Below are 8341 nucleotides of genomic sequence, written 5' to 3'. Positions count from 1 at the left end.
TTGTTTAAATTTTGAGATACTTGTCAATTTACATGCAATTGTAAGAAATACTGTGGGGAGCCCCACATACTTTTCACCCACCTCTATGCACGGGTGATATCTTTCACAGCTTTCACAATATCACACTGTCAGGATATCAGCACTGACACAATCCTCTGACCTTATTCAGCTGTCACCAGTTTTACATGTACGTGTGCATGTGTAGAATCAGTTTTTTTTGCAAATTTATCCCATGCATAGATTCATGTGACCAATGCCACAATCAAGATACAGAACAGTTCCATCACGAGGATCCACAAGAGGGATTTTAAAAATCTTTTGGGAGTTTCCGTCATGCACAATGGTTAATGAATCCAACTAGGAACCATGAGGTTGCAGGTTCAATCCCCGGCCTTGCTCAGTGGGTTAAGGATCTGGCGTTGCCATGAGCTGTGGTGTAGGTCGCAGACGAGGCTCGGATCCTGCGTTGCTGTGGCTCTGGCGTAGGCCAGTGGCTACAGCTCTGATTCGACCCCTAGCCTGGGAACCTCCATATGTCGCAGGGGTGGCTCTAGAAAAGGCAAAAAGACAAAAAAAAAATGGAAAAATTGAAGCTACACTAAAGCACAGTGGAATAAACAAACACTCATGTACCATCGCCCAACTCTAACTCTCAACTTATGACCAATATCATTTCCTCTATAGCCTCCATGCTCCCATGCTATTATGCAGTAAATTTCAGCCACTTTATCATTTCACTGTGAGCAAGTATTTCAGAATGAAACTCTAAGAGACAAAGACATCACTTTTAAGCAGAATCATAACACTGTCATTATGCTCAATGCCCTGCCCACCACCAATACTAATCCCCAAAGAGGCTTCACAGTGAATTTGCAGATGTCATAGGTTCTCCTACCTCAAGCTGCCTCTTGGAAGGGGGACAGGTGAGCCATAAGTAAGTTGCTAAAAGTAACAGACAAGAGTAACAAGTTCTTTTTCTCCCCCCACCCCAACTATTCCAACAGAAAACTCCATCCCATCACCTCCAACATAGAATCAGAATCCAACTTCTGTTACCACCTCTGCTCCCATCACACTCCCATTCCAGTAACCACATCTCTCACCTGGGCGCCTGTCCTACCTCTTCCCTGCTCTCCCTGATTCCCCCTCTGCCTTACTCGGCCTGATCTCTCCACTGAGCCCAAGGGATGCTGGCAAAACCTAAGCCAGAGCACACCTTCCTCTGCTCTGCACCCTCCAGGGCTATTCATCACATCCGAGAGCCGAGACAACATGCTGCTGCCCGGAACCTCTGTAATCCTGGGATTTCATGTATTTCCTCTCTCTTTCTGTTGCCACGCTGACCTGCCAGCCACTCTCCACAGCAGGGCCTTTGCCCACACTCTGTCCTCTGCCTGGAATCCTCTTCTCCAGTTGGCCTCTTGACCTTGCCTCCTTCAGGTCTCTGATCACATGTCAGAGTGCATCTTCTATTTGTACACCTGGATCCAGTCAACACCTAGGTCTACCCTGCCCTGTCCCAGGTGCCAACCGTAGGGACGAAACCCACAGGCTCCTTTGCCCTCTGGCTTCACTCGCTTTGGCCGCTGGGGGGCGCCGTGAGAAGGTTGATGAACAGGAAGAGAGGCGTGAGGATGGGGATTAATTCCCCAGGCTCCCTTGCCAGGTGACTGTTGCAGGCCATGTGCACACAGCCTTCCCCCTCTTTGTCCTCAGTCTTGTCTCTTCTTCTTGCAGCTGCAGGGGGACAGTAGCCCCCCTCCCCTCTCCCTGTAGTTTTCCTTCATCCTGCTGAATGACAAGCTCAGGCAGTCTTCTCAGGGAGCTTGTGCCTGGCCATCCTCGCCCCCATGTCCATATCCTCTCTGCATTCTCTGCTTTGCGTTCCTCAGCACGTTTCAGCATCTCACATGCTGCATATTGCACCTATGCCTATCTACCTCCTGTAAATGGGACAGCTGTGTCCTGTTGCACAGTCTGTGCACTGCATGGTTCCGGAGGTCACTGTTTGCACAGACTACACTGTGATAGGTCAATGTCACCTCCTGGAGATGCACAACAGGTGGTCCTGCTCCCCATTGGAGTATAAGTTCTGCCTTCCCCCCACCACCCCCACAACTGCCTCTCGAGTGCTTAAAACTGTGCTTGGCACATGGTAGTTATCACAAAATTGTCTTTAATGACTGTTACTTTTATTTCCCATGAGATGTGGGAAATAAAAGGGTGCTGTCAGGAGGTTTCATGAGTTTTCAGAGGGTTTCCCTTGATATTTATCCTCCTCACTGTAAGGCCCTGTTTTCTTTCCCTAGTGTATGCCTACTGACTGTGTGCTCTTCCGCCCCTCCCAGTTCTCCTGAGAATTAGTCTTGGCCAAAGGGGAGCACCATTGCCTTCCACACCTGAGATGGCCTGTGTTCAATGGCTGACACAGGTACAAAATCCTGTCCCCTTACCTCAAGGTGGGACCAACTCATCAGTGCTGCCCTGCAGGGCTAGGCAGGTGCCAGCCTCCTCCAGAAACCACATACTCATTCAGGGCAACTGCTCCCCCACCCCCTGCCCCACAGGCATAAGCTTCCTCACTTGGGCACCCCTTCCTGGGAACCTGCACTGAGGCACTTGGGCCCTGAATGCCTGGCATATAGTCCTCTGTACAGCAGGTGCCTGGTAAATATTTTGAGTGAATGAACAGAGCAGTGTGGGTTGGGTTTCCAGCTCTATAACTTTTGCAAGTCATTCCTGCTCCTGAGCCTATTTCCCAAAAGGTCTGGTGGGGATAATCCCATTCCCTGGGGTGACCCATACAACTGTGAGGGACCAACACCAGTTAGGAGCATTTAGATGCACCAGGCGGAGTGCAAGGAATGGTTACATCTCCAATTTTTTCCGAGAACTTTGAGAGGCAGGTGCAGCAGCCTCGGTCACCCTGGCCGGCTCTGCTCTTTCCTCCGCTCTGAATGTTAAATCTTGTCTGGCTGGCTCACTTGTTAGCTCCTGGTGGGGTGGCTTTCTGTCTCATGGCCTCTTTTCCCCAGGGGACAGGGCTCAGAGGTACTCTGTGGATGCTTTTTGCCTGATGGAAAGTGCTTTGGGAAACAAGAGGGACTTGGGGAAAGACAGCAATTAGAATGAACCATTAGGTATTAATGCCACCTGCCATCAGAGCACTGGTCAGACTGGCTTCCCTTGAGTCTGCTGGGCTGGGGTTAATTAGTTTTTGGATTTCTTAGCTGTGGGGTGTCTCTTTAATCATCTGCCACCTGGCCCCAGCTCAGCCCTGAGGAGAGAGGCCTCTGGAAGCATGAGCTGATGGGAGGCCCTTCTTGCAGAGGGAGAGCCCTCAGAGCTGAAACCACACTTCTCTGCCCACCTGCTCAGCCCTGAGGAGGAGGAGGAGGAGACCTCCAGAGGTGGGACCGACCCTCTGCACACAGCAGAGGCGGAATGAGACCTCAGACCTCCTGTGTGGTGGTTTGGGGCTTTGTCCAGTTCTGAAGCTCTCCATCCATTCACTAAATACTCACCCAGCACCTCCATGCTGGGACGCTGGGACCTCATGGCTGACTAAAAAGACTACTAAAAAGAGTAGACTCTCCCCTCCCAGGCTTACACTGTCATAAAAAATCCCACAGATGAAGAGGCTGCAAGCAAATACAGTGATGATGGCAAACAGTGAGAAGGCCATGAAGGAGGTGATGTGCAGTCAATGAAACCACTGTGAACCACCCTATACAAAGACATCGGGGAGAACCTCTCCGAGGGGCAGACTTAATTCCCCTAAGAGTTTTCCTTAGCGAATGGCAGCAGATAAACATGACATAACAGAATGAAAAAAATCATAATTTTGCCACCCCTAAGAGATGACTGGATCCAGGTCTCGGGCATCAGTGGTTGCAAACGTCACAAATCGGAAGGCCAGCAGACAGGAAGTGCCTTATAATAGTAGAACCTACTAGGGCCCTGAAATTGCCAGAAAATTTAATGGAAATCTGATCAAACCCCTAAGCCAGCGCCAGCCAAAGTAACACATACGAAGGTGAGTCAACATGTCACATATGTAATTTAAAATTTTCTAGAAAGCACACTGAAAAAAGTAAAAAGAAACAGGTATAAATTAATGTTAATAATATATCCTATTTAACCCAATAGATCCAAAATATTATCATTTCCATATAAAATATTGGTGGAATATATATATTCAATATATAACCAATATAAAATAGTGAAATAGTTTCCATTCTTTTTTCATAGCTAGTCTTTGAAACCTGGTGTGCACTTTACAAATACAGCACATCTTGGTTTGGATGGGTCACATTTCAAGTGCTCAGTAGTCACATGTGGCTGGCAGTGGCTGTCCCAGACAGCACAGCTCCAGATCAACTGCCAGTTGCCAGGAAACTCAGAGGACAAGGGGACACGTGAAACAATAGCACGCCAATGCAATCAGCAAAATCCAGAAACTTTGGATTTCTAGAAAGCTACAGGAAAAGCAACCCAGCTTTTTTTTTTTTTTTAAATTCTTTACATTGTAAAGGGGAAAATAATGAAAAGAGAATCCATAAATTAACAGCCTTCAGAAATATCCATACCAACCAATCAAATGTGTAACCAACCCCAAACAATCCATAAAACACCTTATAGTGTTTATGAAATAACTGGATATCTGAACACTGAATGTTTGATGCTAATAAAATGTTATTTGTTCTAGCTGTGATAATAATATTGCGGTTACTGATTTCTTTGAGAAAGTCATTATCTTTTAGAGAGAATACTGAAATATTGATGAAGGCATACTGAAATAATATGAAGTCTGAAATTTGCTTCAGAATAATATGGGAGGAAAGAAAAGAAGGGGGTAAAATGAAACAAGATTGATAATGGGTGATGCTAGGTAATAGATGCCTTTGTTTTATTATACTGTCCTGCTACTTTGTTATATATTTGACACTTTCCATAGTAAAAAAGAAATTAAGGAAACTGTGATGACATTGGAAAGGAATAGGGATAGTAGAACCACAAAATGAAGAGGGTCTATGAGGGCAGGGATATGTGCTTATTCATCAGTGTTTCCTAGCATCTCACACAGACATGACACATGGTAGGAACTTAAGCACTTTTTTTTTTCTTTTCTGCAGTTAATTTTTTTTTTTAGCCACACCCACGGCATGCGGCCTGGGCACTAGCCTGGGCCAGGGATGGAACCAGCAGCAACTTGAGCCTCTGCAGTGACAACACTGGATCCTAACCCACTGTGCCACAGGGGAACTCCCTGTAGTTAATTTTGCTCTTAGTGCTCTTCAGGTTTATCCCACCAGGGATGTACAGTCAAATTACTCTGTTTTTTAAGAAATAATTCTTCTCTATGTGGTTATATCACTGACTTATTTTTGAGGGTTTATTTCTCTCATTTTATGTTTACTTAATGATTTTTTAACTTCAATTTTGTTTCATAATCATGTAAAATATTTGGATGCTTCCTGAGTCAAATCTACAAAACAAGGCACAAAGGAGCCCAACTTCAATCTCTGAGAGTTTCCTTTTGAGGATCTGCCTCTACTCTTAAGCTGCAGCTAGTGTGAGTGAAGCCAAAGGTTTCTAGCTAAAGGGTTGACTCATGGCCCATCAACTGGCCCACTAGTCATACTTCGTTGGAATGTCTCACAGAGGGACAAAGAGATGAAAGTGGTTAGATTTTGTTCTTCAGGGGGTGGGGTACTGACCAGGCTGCCCTTGCTCTGGTCTCACTCCCCAGGTCCCGGCATCTAGTCCTCTGACTCAGCTTTGGATCCTGCATGGGTCCCAGGCAGGTTTTCCAGCCTTCACCAAGTTCTCAGCTCCTTATGTGAATCCACCCAACTCCCTCTGCCTTACGTTAGCCTGAGTCCATTTCTGTTGCTTGCACCTTAAGAAACCAAGCTGAAAAGCACGGACCTTCGGCAGCAAACTGTGTAATTATTTACTTAACCCAAATCCTGGTAAGACAAACTCACGTACTATAATAGCCCAGAACCATCTCAGGGGCAAAGTGAGCTTGAAGAAGGCCCTGAGTCAAGCAAAGCTGGAGAAGTGGGTGTGGCAGCCAGGTCATCTGTGTTGGAGGCTTGGCCAGGGTGCAATGCATGTTCCTGCCAGTCCCAGGTTGGTTTCAGTGATGGTTCCCAGAGCCTATACTGAGGACGGTGTTCCCTGAACACTTCACGCCCACCTCTCACCAACTTACATATCCCTGTCTATGACATTGCCAGAGAGGTCTTATAGGCTAATCTGAGGATAGGCCTCAGAGGTTCATGTCTTTTTTGCTGTCTTGAGTCTTCCTGACTCTACTCCTGGGCAGGCTGACAGAAATGCCTGGAAGGGACAGGCTGGCTGGAGAACAATATGGAGCAGTGGGAACTGGGGAGCACTTGAGGAGTTCTGCTTCTAGGTTCTAGTGATTGTCACCACGTGAGATGGAAGCTCAGGACCACCAGATTTTTCATGAGAACCTGAAAATGTGAAATTTTATGTAAAATGTTATTTAAAAAAACAACAACAACCCTCTGAAGGCCAGACAAAAGTAGCTATGGGATGAATTTATCCTATGGGCCACCAGTTGGAAACCTCTGGTCTGCGACCTACACTGTGTGCTACTTTCTCTGTAAAGGCATGCCTATCTGTCTGTCTGCCTCTCTCAGAAGACCCTGAGCTTTCAGAGGCCAGGATTGTGATTCTTTGTTTACAGCAGAATCCCACCTGCCTAGCTCAGTCTCTGGTGTACAGTAGAGATCTATATATGTATATAAGGCTGGATGACTGGCTGGCTGGATGATAAATGGCTGGCTGGCCGGCAGGCTGGCTGGCAGGTGGATGGATGGATGAGATCACACAACTTATGGAGGAATACAATCATAGGTATCAATCTATACCATACCAGGCACAGAGGGAGAGAGAGAAGAGGTGGCTTGGTTTCTTCACTTGAGTGGTTATGCCTTAGCCCTTAGCAGGCTCTGCTTTTGGGGTCCATGAGAGTCATACCAGTCCCTTTGCGGAGCTGTCTGATTCTGTTCTTGGAATTATGCTTCCGAACACTCACTCCACCCTAGGTGAGGGACCTGCATTCTTGGTCCACAAAGCTTACTGTCTGTCACTCAGATATTAGGGCCTGAGGGCAATGGCTGCTGGTGCCTTCCCCCTCTTCCTGGCCTCTGAGCATCTCTGTGCTCCCACCCCCAGCAAGAAAGTAGCCTGTCTGGCCCCAACCAGTCTCAGCCCAAGGTATGGAAGTTACGGCTGCCGAGCCAGGATGGGGCCAGGGAGCTTTCCTTGGTCTGCCCCCCTTACCTTCTGCTGGCTTCCTCTGAGGAGCTTCTTCCTCCCCTGCTCCACCGCCCACTTGGCCGGGAGGACACAAAAAGCCTCATCAGTTGCTATAACAACGCCCACCACCTTCCTCTGCACTTAGCCAGGCTGTTTATTCCCTTTCGGTTAATGGATCTGCCTGCAGAGGAGCCGGTCCCCCTTTGGCCTCAGAGTTGGGTTTGAGCAATTACTCTTATTACTATTAGTCATGCTATTATTGCTATTGTTGATTTGAGCTACCATTTATTGAGTGCCCACTGTGTGTGGTATCATAACTAAGCCTTTACAAGCCCTATCTCATTTAATCCTCACCATGATGCTATGATTCAGGGAACACTGCTCTTGATTTATGGCTTAGGAGAAAGCTGGTTTGGTCTAGTTTACAAGAGCAGGGGCCCTGGAACCCCATGGCCTAGGTTCAATTCTGCATCTGCCAGATGCTGGCTGTGTAGGCAAATTAGATAGCTGCTCCCTGCCTCAGATTCCCCACCTGTAAAAGGGAATGATAATGATGCCTGGAGTAGCACCAGCCATGTAGCAAGGGCTTGTCTTGATTACCCCAGAAGCATTTCCTGAGGCAAGGATACCAGCAGAAGTAATTAGTTTAGGGAGATCAGAGGCCAGGAGTAGGGAGTGAGGCAAGGAAAGGAAAGCAGGTCACGAAGTGTTTCTATTAATTAAGTGATCACAGTGGGCAACCAGAGGTGAAGCTGGCTAGGAGCAGGTGTAGACACAGGCTGAGTTCCTGCATCCGAAGGGTGATGGGGCTGGGGTGTTTACCCACCAGCTCCCGTCAGCCATAGGTTGAGGGTTGCTCCTGGGTGGGTGTGAATTCGGTCCTGCCCTATGGGCTCTGCAGAGTTGCTCGGGCAGCTGGAAAATCAGAAAGCTTCCGACCAGGTGATGCAGGCACTGGCCTCAAGAAGCTAGGGTGGGCATGTACTGAAGGCACCGATGGGGTCCGCTACAAAGCTAATAAATGTTTGTCCAATGAATGAACAAA

Source organism: Phacochoerus africanus, chromosome 1, assembly GCF_016906955.1.
Source record: "Phacochoerus africanus isolate WHEZ1 chromosome 1, ROS_Pafr_v1, whole genome shotgun sequence".
NCBI classification, from domain to species: Eukaryota; Metazoa; Chordata; class Mammalia; order Artiodactyla; family Suidae; genus Phacochoerus; species Phacochoerus africanus.
This window is presented reverse-complemented; position numbering follows the sequence as displayed.